Raw genomic sequence first — 10,588 nt, 5'->3', positions numbered from 1 at the left:
TGTTTGGCAGGGTATATCCGATGGGTAATTACTCAATTGTTACTAGACGGGTTTTGGGTTTGGTATGGGACACGTTATTATAATCGAGTACAAGGTTAGGATTACCTAAAGCCGCCACAAATCTGACCCATTGCCATCTCTGTGGAATGCTGGCAGACCACCTTCGTCACCTCACCAGCAACGCTGCCATAGTCAATTTACTATCGCCGACATTATCTAAATCGACATGTGTACTTTCAATTCTCATGCCGCCATCACCACCCCTACTACCTGCACTGCTACCCAATTGTTGGTGCCATATATGCCACCACCATCATGGTGGTGGTGGATGTGATGGCGATAGACGTGGGGTGGTGGTTTGGCACGCGCTGCTGGTGGTGACCGATTGGTGTTGGAAACATTGATAGTTAAATTCTAAAGCCTTTGCCAAATATCAACTCCTTTAGTTACTAATTCCAAATTTAATTCCTTCAACTTTGATTCTTTCATGAAATCTCAATTCATCCCACAAATTTTAAAAACCAAGCAAACTACTAGTTGTGCATGTCTTCTTATTAGGTTGTCGACTTCTTACACGAACTTGTTAACTCGACATGAAACGACCCCACATAGCTAAACAAGTTTGAGTATGGGCTTAACAGGTTCCGTGCCTGAAATTGGTCGAAACGTTTAAGAGATGTTAAAATTCGTGTCTAAACAGGTTAAACAGTTGTTAACATGTTAATGACATGTTTAAACCTGTGTATATTGTTTATTTTTTTAAGCAATAAAATATATGCCCTGCTTAGTTTTACGCGTCCTTGGCCCCTTATGACCTTCAACTTCATTCGATGCTCATAACTGAAGATATGATCAGAAACACAAGGCACAACTTGAAATAGTTTTGGCAATTTTGTTTCAGTACATGTCTAATATTAACGTGTCCCCAAACAAGTTGTGTTGTATAGCCTATTCCTAAACAAGTTCGTGCTTGATTTTGAAGATCTGACACGATAGGTATCGTGTCGTGTTTGTGTCTAACACCACATGTAACCGTATCTTATCGTGTGAGATATGTCACCTCTACTTTTAATGTTCTAATAAAGTCAAAATTAGTAAGCTGGTAAAGTCAAAAGTTAACTGGAGTTAATGCTAAGTCTCAACTGAAAGTTAGTAAAGTCAACTGTTGGCTATCTATGAGGGACTCGAGTTGTCAAGTTGGAGGTTTGTTTGTTAACATTTTTTTATTCGGAACGGCAAATTTCACTAGAAACAACTAGCAACACGCTAGAGAACAGGCAACAAAACACAAGAATTACAACATGAAATTACACTAGTTTGTTAACATATAACTGTTAGCTTTAGTTCGTCTAGTCGATTCTGTTTTTGTGATCGATTTGTTCTTTGTAATTCTCTTTTGTTCATCAATAATAAACATTTGAACGTTTTAAATCTGTTAGTTCTTGCGTCTCCGGTGTTCTTAATCAATTCGTATATGAAATTTTTTTTTTTAAATTTCAAGGCAATTATTAACGACATGATAAAAATTTACCTCGATTTTTAAGTGCAGGTGACAATCATATACTAGAATGTCGAAATCCAATTCCTCCCCTGGTGAGTTTCGTGTGTTCTTAATCAATTCGTACCATAATTACGAGACTGACTATGAATCTTTTTCTTGTTTCTACGATCTTGAACAATATACTGCTTGTGATCTTCGTGGGATTGTTAGCATGGGCTTATAAATCAGTTCGTCCACCGCCTCCAAGAATACTAGGATCGCCGGACGGACCTGCAATTACATCCCCAAGAATAAAGCTTCGTGATGGATGACATATAGCGTATGAAGAATCTGGAGTTCCAAAAGATACAGCCAAAGCTAAAATAATATTCATCCATGGCTTTGGTAGTAGCAAGTATTTTCATCCTTTTGCCACCGTAGCCTCACCGGTATGGATGATCGGATTCATTCCTACCTCTTAATATCACCATTTGAATATTCTAGCTTCTGATTAATCATTATTTTTGTGATCTTTTTGTATTAGTGGGTGGTAGAGGAACCAAATTGGTATTTCTAAGTGTTTTTTAGAGCTTCTTGTACTTCTTGGCAACTCGCTATCCTATAAGTAAACTCTTATAATTAAGCTGGCTTAGAAATACAACATGTTTCGAAAAACATATGGAAGTACCGGTTTGGGCCTAAACAACCTACTTGCACAAAAAGTTCGATTATTGTAGGCACTTGTTACAGAGCTTGGTGTATACGTTGTTTCAATAGATCGTCCTGGTTATGGTGAGAGTGACCCGGACCCTAAGCGAACTGTTAAGAGCTTGGCACTTGATATTGAGGAGTTTGCGGATCAACTGAACCTCGGACCAAAGTTCTATGTGGTTGGATACTCTTTGGGTGGCATGATCACATGGTCTTGTCTCAAGTATATCCCTCACAGGTTGTTAAAAAGACATTAAATCTTGTATGTTTCAATGTACCAATCCCTGTAATAAGTTAATAATTATGTGATGGTTACAGGCTTGCCGGAGCTGTTCTTATTGCTCCAGGGATCAATTACTGGTGGCATAACCTACCTTCAAACTTAACCAACGAAGCATATTCTCGACAACTTAAACAAGATCAATGGGCTTACAGGGTTGCTTACCACCTACCATGGTTGACCTACTGGTGGAACACTCAAACATGGTTTCCTTGTTTTTCTTTGATCCATGGACATCCTGCTGTACTATCTCCTCCAGATAGAGATGCTTTGGAAAAATTGAATTCACTTGCGGATCCACTACAGGTACCAGTTTTTTATTAGACAATATTATACCCATAAACAAGATTTTGTTTTGATTTAGTTTTGGCAAAAGAATTTGACCCAAAAAATTATATATATATGGTCGTAAATGTCCAGTTTTCTAATAGTAGCAGTGAAAAGCATATCCATAATTAATTTGTTTTGAACCTAAGGAACATATTGTTCATTAATTTTAGCATGATCATGTGACTCATGTCACTTTGATTCATAAATTGGTCATTTGAAGTTTCTTTTTGTTTAGTCAAATGGTTTGATAATATAAAATATTTAATTGTTGAAGATAGAGCAAAAAGATGACTTACATACGAGTGGAAAACTAAAAGTGATTTCTTTTCATCTATTTTTTAGAATCTATTTTGATGTTTGTTTTTGTGTATACATGCCTAGGTCTATTGTCATGTCTAATATCATAACTATGTTCCTGTTTGCTTTAATTTTAAATTAAGTACGGTTAGAGATTAGATGAACTAATTAGTTGGAAAAGCAAGAAAACTATATACCGGCCTAACACAATATACAAGGTAATTTGGTTTTATTGTAAGTGAATTCGGGTCAGCTTCATGTTGATCCCACCATCACACTTTGATAAACAGGTAAGATTTGGGACAACTTGATATTTTGCCATTAGGTTTTTGGATTAAAAATGTAACTGTTTTATATACATTTGTTATGTACATATTATGAATTTGTATTTGCAAAGTATTAATACGAAAAAATTGAGAAAACATATTTTTTTTTCCGGGTTAAACATGTTGGATTCGTGTCAACATGCAGATACGCATGTCCTATTTTGGGTTCATGTGTGACATGATTTTCATATTCGTGCCGGGTTCTAATAACCCGCACGCTTAATACTCGTAATTAAATTATGTAACAATTTTGTCAATAAGAAGTGAGGCTTTGTACACCATGCATATCATACAATTCAAGAAAAATAACGTAGTAGCATATATTTTATGGAGATAATATAGTTTTAACTAAGCTTAAGATTTAATTAAGCTTTTGAAATATATACAACACACTTACGCTACTGTTTTATATATGTTACAGATGGAAATAATAAGAACACATCCAAAACAGCAAGGCGAATTCGAGTCAATCCATCGCGACTTGAATATTGGACTTGGGAAGTGGGATTTTGATCCAATGGATATTGACAACCCATTTCCAAACAACAATGGATAATTTCACTTATGGATGGGGTGTGAAGATCTGATCGTGCCTGTGACATTGCAACGATATATAGCCGAACAAGTCAAATGGGTCAATTATCATGAGGTCCCTGGCACCGGACACACGTTGCCGTATGCTGATGGGATGACTGATGATATTCTTAAATCGCTTCTTAAAGATCTGAATTAACTTTGTTTACGGGTGATTGGTGAATTTGGTCTTTTGTTTCGTGCAATGTTAGTATGAACATCCTATCGTATCCTATCATACTATTTCTGTTAAAAGAAAATAAGTCTCTACACATTTCATATCATGGTTAATCCTCAAATCAGACATTCGAATCACCGTTTTAGGATAAGTTTTACATAAGTTGATTCGCATCTTCTTTGGATAAAAACCCTAAAACATCGGTTTAAAACTCGGAAAAAAACTTAACGACGTTAAGTGTTTTTTAACTGAGTCCATTGAGACAAATATGAAAGGTTAGACCGCTGGTAGTGATTTTTAAATTATGGTGTATGAGGTTATTATCGACCAATACACAAAGTTTGGATTATTTATTTGGATTATTTATTTTCAATTCGCCTAATTATAAAAGACACAACGTACAACCCCAACTTTTATTAAGTGACGGTCATATTCATTTGCAATGGTAAACTTTTATTAAGTGACGGTCATATTCATTTGCAACGACCAATTCAACTGGTCCATATAATTGTTTAGAGAAAAAGTATCAATTTAAACGATATTTTTCTGTCAGTAACTACTGTTTCACCCGCCATGTTCCACGGCATTTAGGATCCGTTTATGCCCAGTAGGATTGTGGCGGTGAACTCATGTGGATTCAGTTGGTATGAGTTAAGTTTATTAAGACACCAACACTGAATTAAAAAAAAACTCTCAAAGCTGAAAACACTAGCGATGCTCATATAATTTATAGTAGTAAAAAATGAACATATTGTAATGTTCGAAACGGTAAACTAGGGCGTTGTAGCAACGATTCTATCGGCAAAACAAAAAAATTGAATTAACATATAAAAATACTACCATATAGAAAATTGAAATACATATTTAAAACGACATTCATTCGGTTGGTAACACCTCAACATTGGTAAAACCCAGGCTCTAAAATCCAAGCGTTAGTAAAGCACTAGCACTACGACAGCGAGTCAACACGAATTCGGTCAGAACCGATTACATTTGTTACAGTATAAACAACGCTGATAAAACCTAAGCATTAAAACACAAAAAAAAAAAAACTAGTTTGTCAAATTTACATATAAAAAATAATATAGTTAAAACAACATTTTTATAGGTGTTGGTAAAACCCGAGTGTTGCAGTGGTGAGTCGACTCGAATTCGGTTGGTTTCGGTTACGTTCGTTACGGTTAGTAAAATTAAAATAAATAATAAAACAAAACACATTCGATCGGTAAACCAACCAGTTCCAGTTCCAGTTCAGCCACTGATGATCCCGCAACCGTCATATCTCGTGTTGTGCAGCGTTTGTTACGCGTCAACTTAAATAACAATGGAAACAGTTTACAAAGAGGTTTGTTTCATACCCAAGTGTCAATCTAGAAGAGAATTTTAGCTCCATCACCCACATTACCCTTTATTTGTTCATTTAACAAAACACGTTTAGCCAAGAATAATTCATCTATTTTCGAGATGTTGTTCCAAACCCGAGTTAGTATTCCTATGGAGGGGATAGGGTTGACTCCCCGCGTGTTAAAATGGATCCCGGTAACTACTCGTCGCCACATTTTTCCGGTTCCGTTTTGAATCGCCACCACCATTTAGCAAGTAAACTTAGGTTTGTGTCTAGTAATGAACCGAGACCAAGGCCTCCCTGTTTTTTTATCTTTTATCAATAGGTCCCAATTAACCCAATGGATTTTTCGCTTTTCTGAAGAGCTCCCCCATAAGAAATCCCTGTCGGATTCTTTCCAAACTTTCGATGACTTGAACCGGGGCTTTATTAAGGGGAAAAAAAGTAAATATGAAGCACATCAAGAACTGATTTTATTAATATTAATCGACCTCCCATCGATAGGCTTGAAGCCTTCCACCTTGACAACAGTTTTTCAAAGACTTCCACCACCGAATTCCAGCTATTAAGTAGGTTCATGTTTTCTCCCACTCGAAGACCAAGATATGAGCAAGGGAAGGTTCCAATATTACAGTGTAATCTATTTGCCATAATTTCCAACTCACCCCTAGGAAATATTAATCCCAACAATTTCACTTTTGTTAAGGTTAATTCGTAGCCTGGAAACAAGAGAAAAGCTTCGAAGGATCCTTGCCAGGTTCATCAAATTCGTTTCCGACCAAGTACCCAATAACATAGTATCATCTGCGAATAACAAATGAGTAAGGACCGGTCCACCGTTTGGGATCACAATCGGTTGTAGTAAATTGGCATTGACCGCACGATCAAGTAAGTAAGAGAAATACTACATGGCAATAATAAAGAGACAAGGCGACAATGGATCACCCTGAGGAATACCCCTGTGACATTGAAACTCCCACGTGGGGGATCCATTGACAAGAACTAAAGTGCTGGCCGAGTGTAGAATTCCATTTACCTACATTCTCAATTTGCTCGGGAAGTTCATAGAATTCGAAACCTTGTCTATGTAAGACCAACTGATTGAACAAAGGCTTTGTTTAGATCAATTTTGAAGAAGTAGATTGGGATATTCGATTTCTTAAGCCTTGCTAGTAATTCATTTAAGATTAGTGGTCCATCAATCACTATCAATCTATATAGATGATGAATATAGGTGATTAGAATTAGATTAAACTATACAAAAGTTTTTGTAAGGAAATTCAACGTTTCTTTTAAATTGCGAAAGAACTTAGTTTGTCAAAGTAGTTATAAATATGGTTCGCCCGTCGTCCTGACCTCCACTATTTTCATAGTAGCTGGTCTTATTGCCATCGCCGCTACATACATGACACGCTCCTCAGTATCACCACCCCCACCATCACCACCATGTTTCCGCTCATGTCGCATTCACGAATGATGTATGATAAATTATACATTTTTTCAGTACTAAAATATCTTTAAACTTCCACTCTTGTGAGGGTTTGGAAATAACTTAAGAAACCTTTAAAGAGCCACCAAGATTTCAAGCTTGATGATAAGTCGAGAAATCGCCATTCTTGTAAGAGCTTGATTGGGGGGGGGGGGGGGACATGAATCTCAATACTAACATGGAACAAATGGAATATTGATAGTGATTGACCATTTTAGAATGAGATCTATCAATTACTCGTTGAAAATGGATTTACACGTTGTGAAAACGGATTGTTGGTGTTCATCAACTAAGATCGGTTAATTACTCGTTGAGTGAGTGTACAACATAATCAATATAAAGAAACTCTCGAGTGGTTATTACATGAGTTGCATAATTGTTTAAGAGTTATGCGAATTAAGACTTGGTAATTTAAGGCTAACCCTTTAAGACTCAGCTAATCTTAATTGGTATTTTAGGCATAATACAAAGGTTATTTTACTAAAGTATCAAGGACAATTAACTTAGAAATTTAAGAGTTTGTCTCATCTTTAAAGTGAGTTAACTTATCTTTATTTAAAATCACATGCTTACATTAAATGATGTTTTAGTCAAAGGGGTCAAGAGTCCTCTCTTTATCTAATTATCATGGAATAACATGACTAACTATGTTATTCTCATATTTAATTACCATAGCAAGCTCAAGATCACATGTTTACTAATTAACTATCAAACCTAGTTAAGAGGTGTTTTAACCAAGATGATACCCTTATATCTTTGATTTTCTTTCCACATTAAAATATAAAAAAACCCAAAAATATTGTCTTTTACTTTATTTCTACTAGAACTTATTTACTAAAAACCAAAATTAAAACAAACATGATATTTACTTTCGGTTAAATGAATACAACCTATACTTTACTACAAATACGATATGTACACTTGTCTAGGGGATGATGCCCCTAGAACCCCGCTGCCAGGGCCCGAGCGCCCGTTCGTTGAGGGTTGTAATAACTTAGAAGTATGGTATAGCTAGAAGTAGTTAATCGATTCTATGATTAATATACAGTTAGCCGTGCACAACTCAAGTACGGCATAACCGTAAACTCAGAAAGGAATCGCTTACAGGTGAGTTTCTAGCCTCATTTCCTTGTTATGTTTTCGGGGGGGGGGGGGGGAGGGCTGTGTGTATACTCAATGTGTACACTTACCTTATGTGGTAAGTGTATGCCATGTATGATTTATGTGATAGTTATTGATGATAAGAATGAATTCTTGTCGGTGTGTGAACGATCTTCGCATATTGCACTTACCGCCAGGGAAGATGATTGTATAAGGGGTGTGTGTATGTGTGTGTGTATATATATGATGCATGAATGATGTGTGCTTGTCATATGAAAGATTAAGAGTACGCTTGAAATTTTATAAAATAAATGTAAAGAAAGAAATGGTAAGGTTACCCGTAGAAAGGGGCCGAGCCATAATAATACTTGAGGAAGCAGGGACCGGACCCTAATAATCTCTGAGGAAGAAAGGGACCGAGCCCTAATAATACTCGAGGAATAAAGGACCAGACCCTAATAATATCCGAGGAAGAAAGAGACCGAGCCCTAATAATACTCGAGGAAGTAGGTAGTAATGCTCTTTATAACGTATGAGTATGTAAAGTGAAAGTAAATATAAAAGTATGAAAGAATTAAAGAAAGAAAGAAGGTATGTACTTATGTATGTACGATATAAAGATAGGCATGTTAAGTAAGTAACATGTATCTACAGATACGTACGAGTAAGTAGTATGTATCTACGTATATGTGTGTATATATATATATATAAGCATGTGAATGTATTATATGTTACCCGCATTACCTAGAACTCACTCAGCGTAGCTGAATTTTTAGTATGCACACAGGTAAATAGGTTGAAGCAGCTAGCTTAAGGGAGACACATGACAAGTTTTGAAGGGACTGACATCCTATGAAGATTTGTCATGATGTTTAATAAGGTACTTTTATGTTATGTTTTAAAGACAATGTTGAATGTTTTTGTAATGAATGGCTGAATTTTTAATTATTCCGGGACAGTTTTTACTAACTCTGATATTTAGAACTGTGTTTATGAGTAATTCCAACGTCAATGTAAGGCACCTGGAACGGGGCCTTACATGCAAATTTATAATTACGTTGATCACCCATAATTATAAATTTGCCATGCATGGTCACTATAGTTTTCTCCCGTCAGGTGTTTTATAAGAATTTTTGTTCCTAGTATTTCCCTAAGCAAGCTCTTATGGCACTCCTAGTAATGTAATATGGGCTCCTATGTTACTCATTCTATGGCTTTCAATGGGTATCGAAGAAGGTAAATCACATAACCTTCTTTGCTAAGTATGAGAAAAAAAATACTTCACACAAAAATGGTTCGAAGTTCCCAAATAGTCTCGAGCATAACACACTCCATTGAATATAATAACCTTCTGGTATTGGCAGATACTCTCGAGCATAAATCGCTCCAATAAAATTAGTGTGCCCTGTAAACATTAATACTGATCACGTGTGCATAAAGGTCTTATAAGTATCCACGAGAAAATCGATAGCTTATCATGTATGCACACATTCAAATCAATCAGGTCATAACTTAGTCTTTAATCCTCTAAATGAAGTCGTAGAGTTCTATAACCCAAATCATAGAACTAGTTAATTCCAATAGCCAACCCTTAGAGCTATTTGATCACACTTAAATATTTTCATACACCTAATTGGCCAAGGTCTTTGCAGTGTCAGAGTCAGTATTCGAGAGTATGGATCCTTAAATCATTTCGGTTAAAGCTTAGAACTCTCAATCGAATTCTAATTCGCTGAAACCTTTGACTCTGATACCAATCTGTCACGCCCTGCCATGGGGCCTGGTCGTTTTATGGACAAATTGGTACCAATGTAAGCAGCAGAATATCATTAATAAGAATAAGCTACAATGTTTGTACTATATATTTAAAACAATGTGTAACTACACAACTATCTCTTCTCTGACACTGTTGTAATCCCGTGTTAGGTTCTACAAATCTTCTTGGCATCTAATCTTTATTGTTCATGTTTGACATACGCCTCTATCCTTAGTAATACGCATTACAATGTTAATCCAAACCGCTATCCACAAGGTACCCGAATACATGCTAAAAAGTGTCAATTAAGAGTTGGCGAGTTCGTGAGTTTAGCTCACATACACATAAAATATTTAATTCATAAAAACGCGCAAGTTTGCGTGTATGTAAGTACAAAGCATGGTGCATATCAATCAAGCCCATAATCAATCCTGCATTCGATCATAAGTCTCCCCTCGACTTACAACCGAACGTGTTATCGAATGACTATAAATTGGCTACGGTTTTAAGGGTTGAATTATGTGTAACTTTTAAGGGTTCATTGTCAAAGTTTTTTTGTTATAAGTTTCAACTTTATAAGTTTATACCTAGCTTACTATATTACCACAAATTCCATGTCCCTTTTTATATTTATAAGTTTATACCTAGCTCACTTTATTAACACAAATGCCCTTTCCCTTTTATAACTTGTTTTTAGTTGCAAAACTGTGCATGGGCGTCTC

General features: G+C 36.0%; 1 pseudogene across 1 annotated transcript; it reads left to right on the top strand.

Moving 5' to 3' along the window:
• Positions 1-1,244: 1,244 nt before the first annotated feature.
• On the top strand, positions 1,245-4,189 carry LOC143562764 (uncharacterized; annotated as a pseudogene). Its single transcript, XR_013140546.1, has 4 exons — positions 1,245-1,929; positions 2,218-2,429; positions 2,510-2,777; positions 3,846-4,189. The product of XR_013140546.1 is annotated as an uncharacterized LOC143562764 (transcript).
• The last annotated feature ends 6,399 nt before the right edge of the window (positions 4,190-10,588 follow it).

This window comes from Bidens hawaiensis, unplaced genomic scaffold (genome assembly GCF_021521415.1).
Source record: "Bidens hawaiensis isolate Kalapana, Puna unplaced genomic scaffold, B.hawaiensis_p1.1 tig00021065_1, whole genome shotgun sequence".
NCBI classification, from domain to species: Eukaryota; Viridiplantae; Streptophyta; class Magnoliopsida; order Asterales; family Asteraceae; genus Bidens; species Bidens hawaiensis.
The sequence above is the reverse complement of the archived record's forward strand: the minus strand, read 5'-3'. Positions and strand labels throughout refer to the sequence as shown.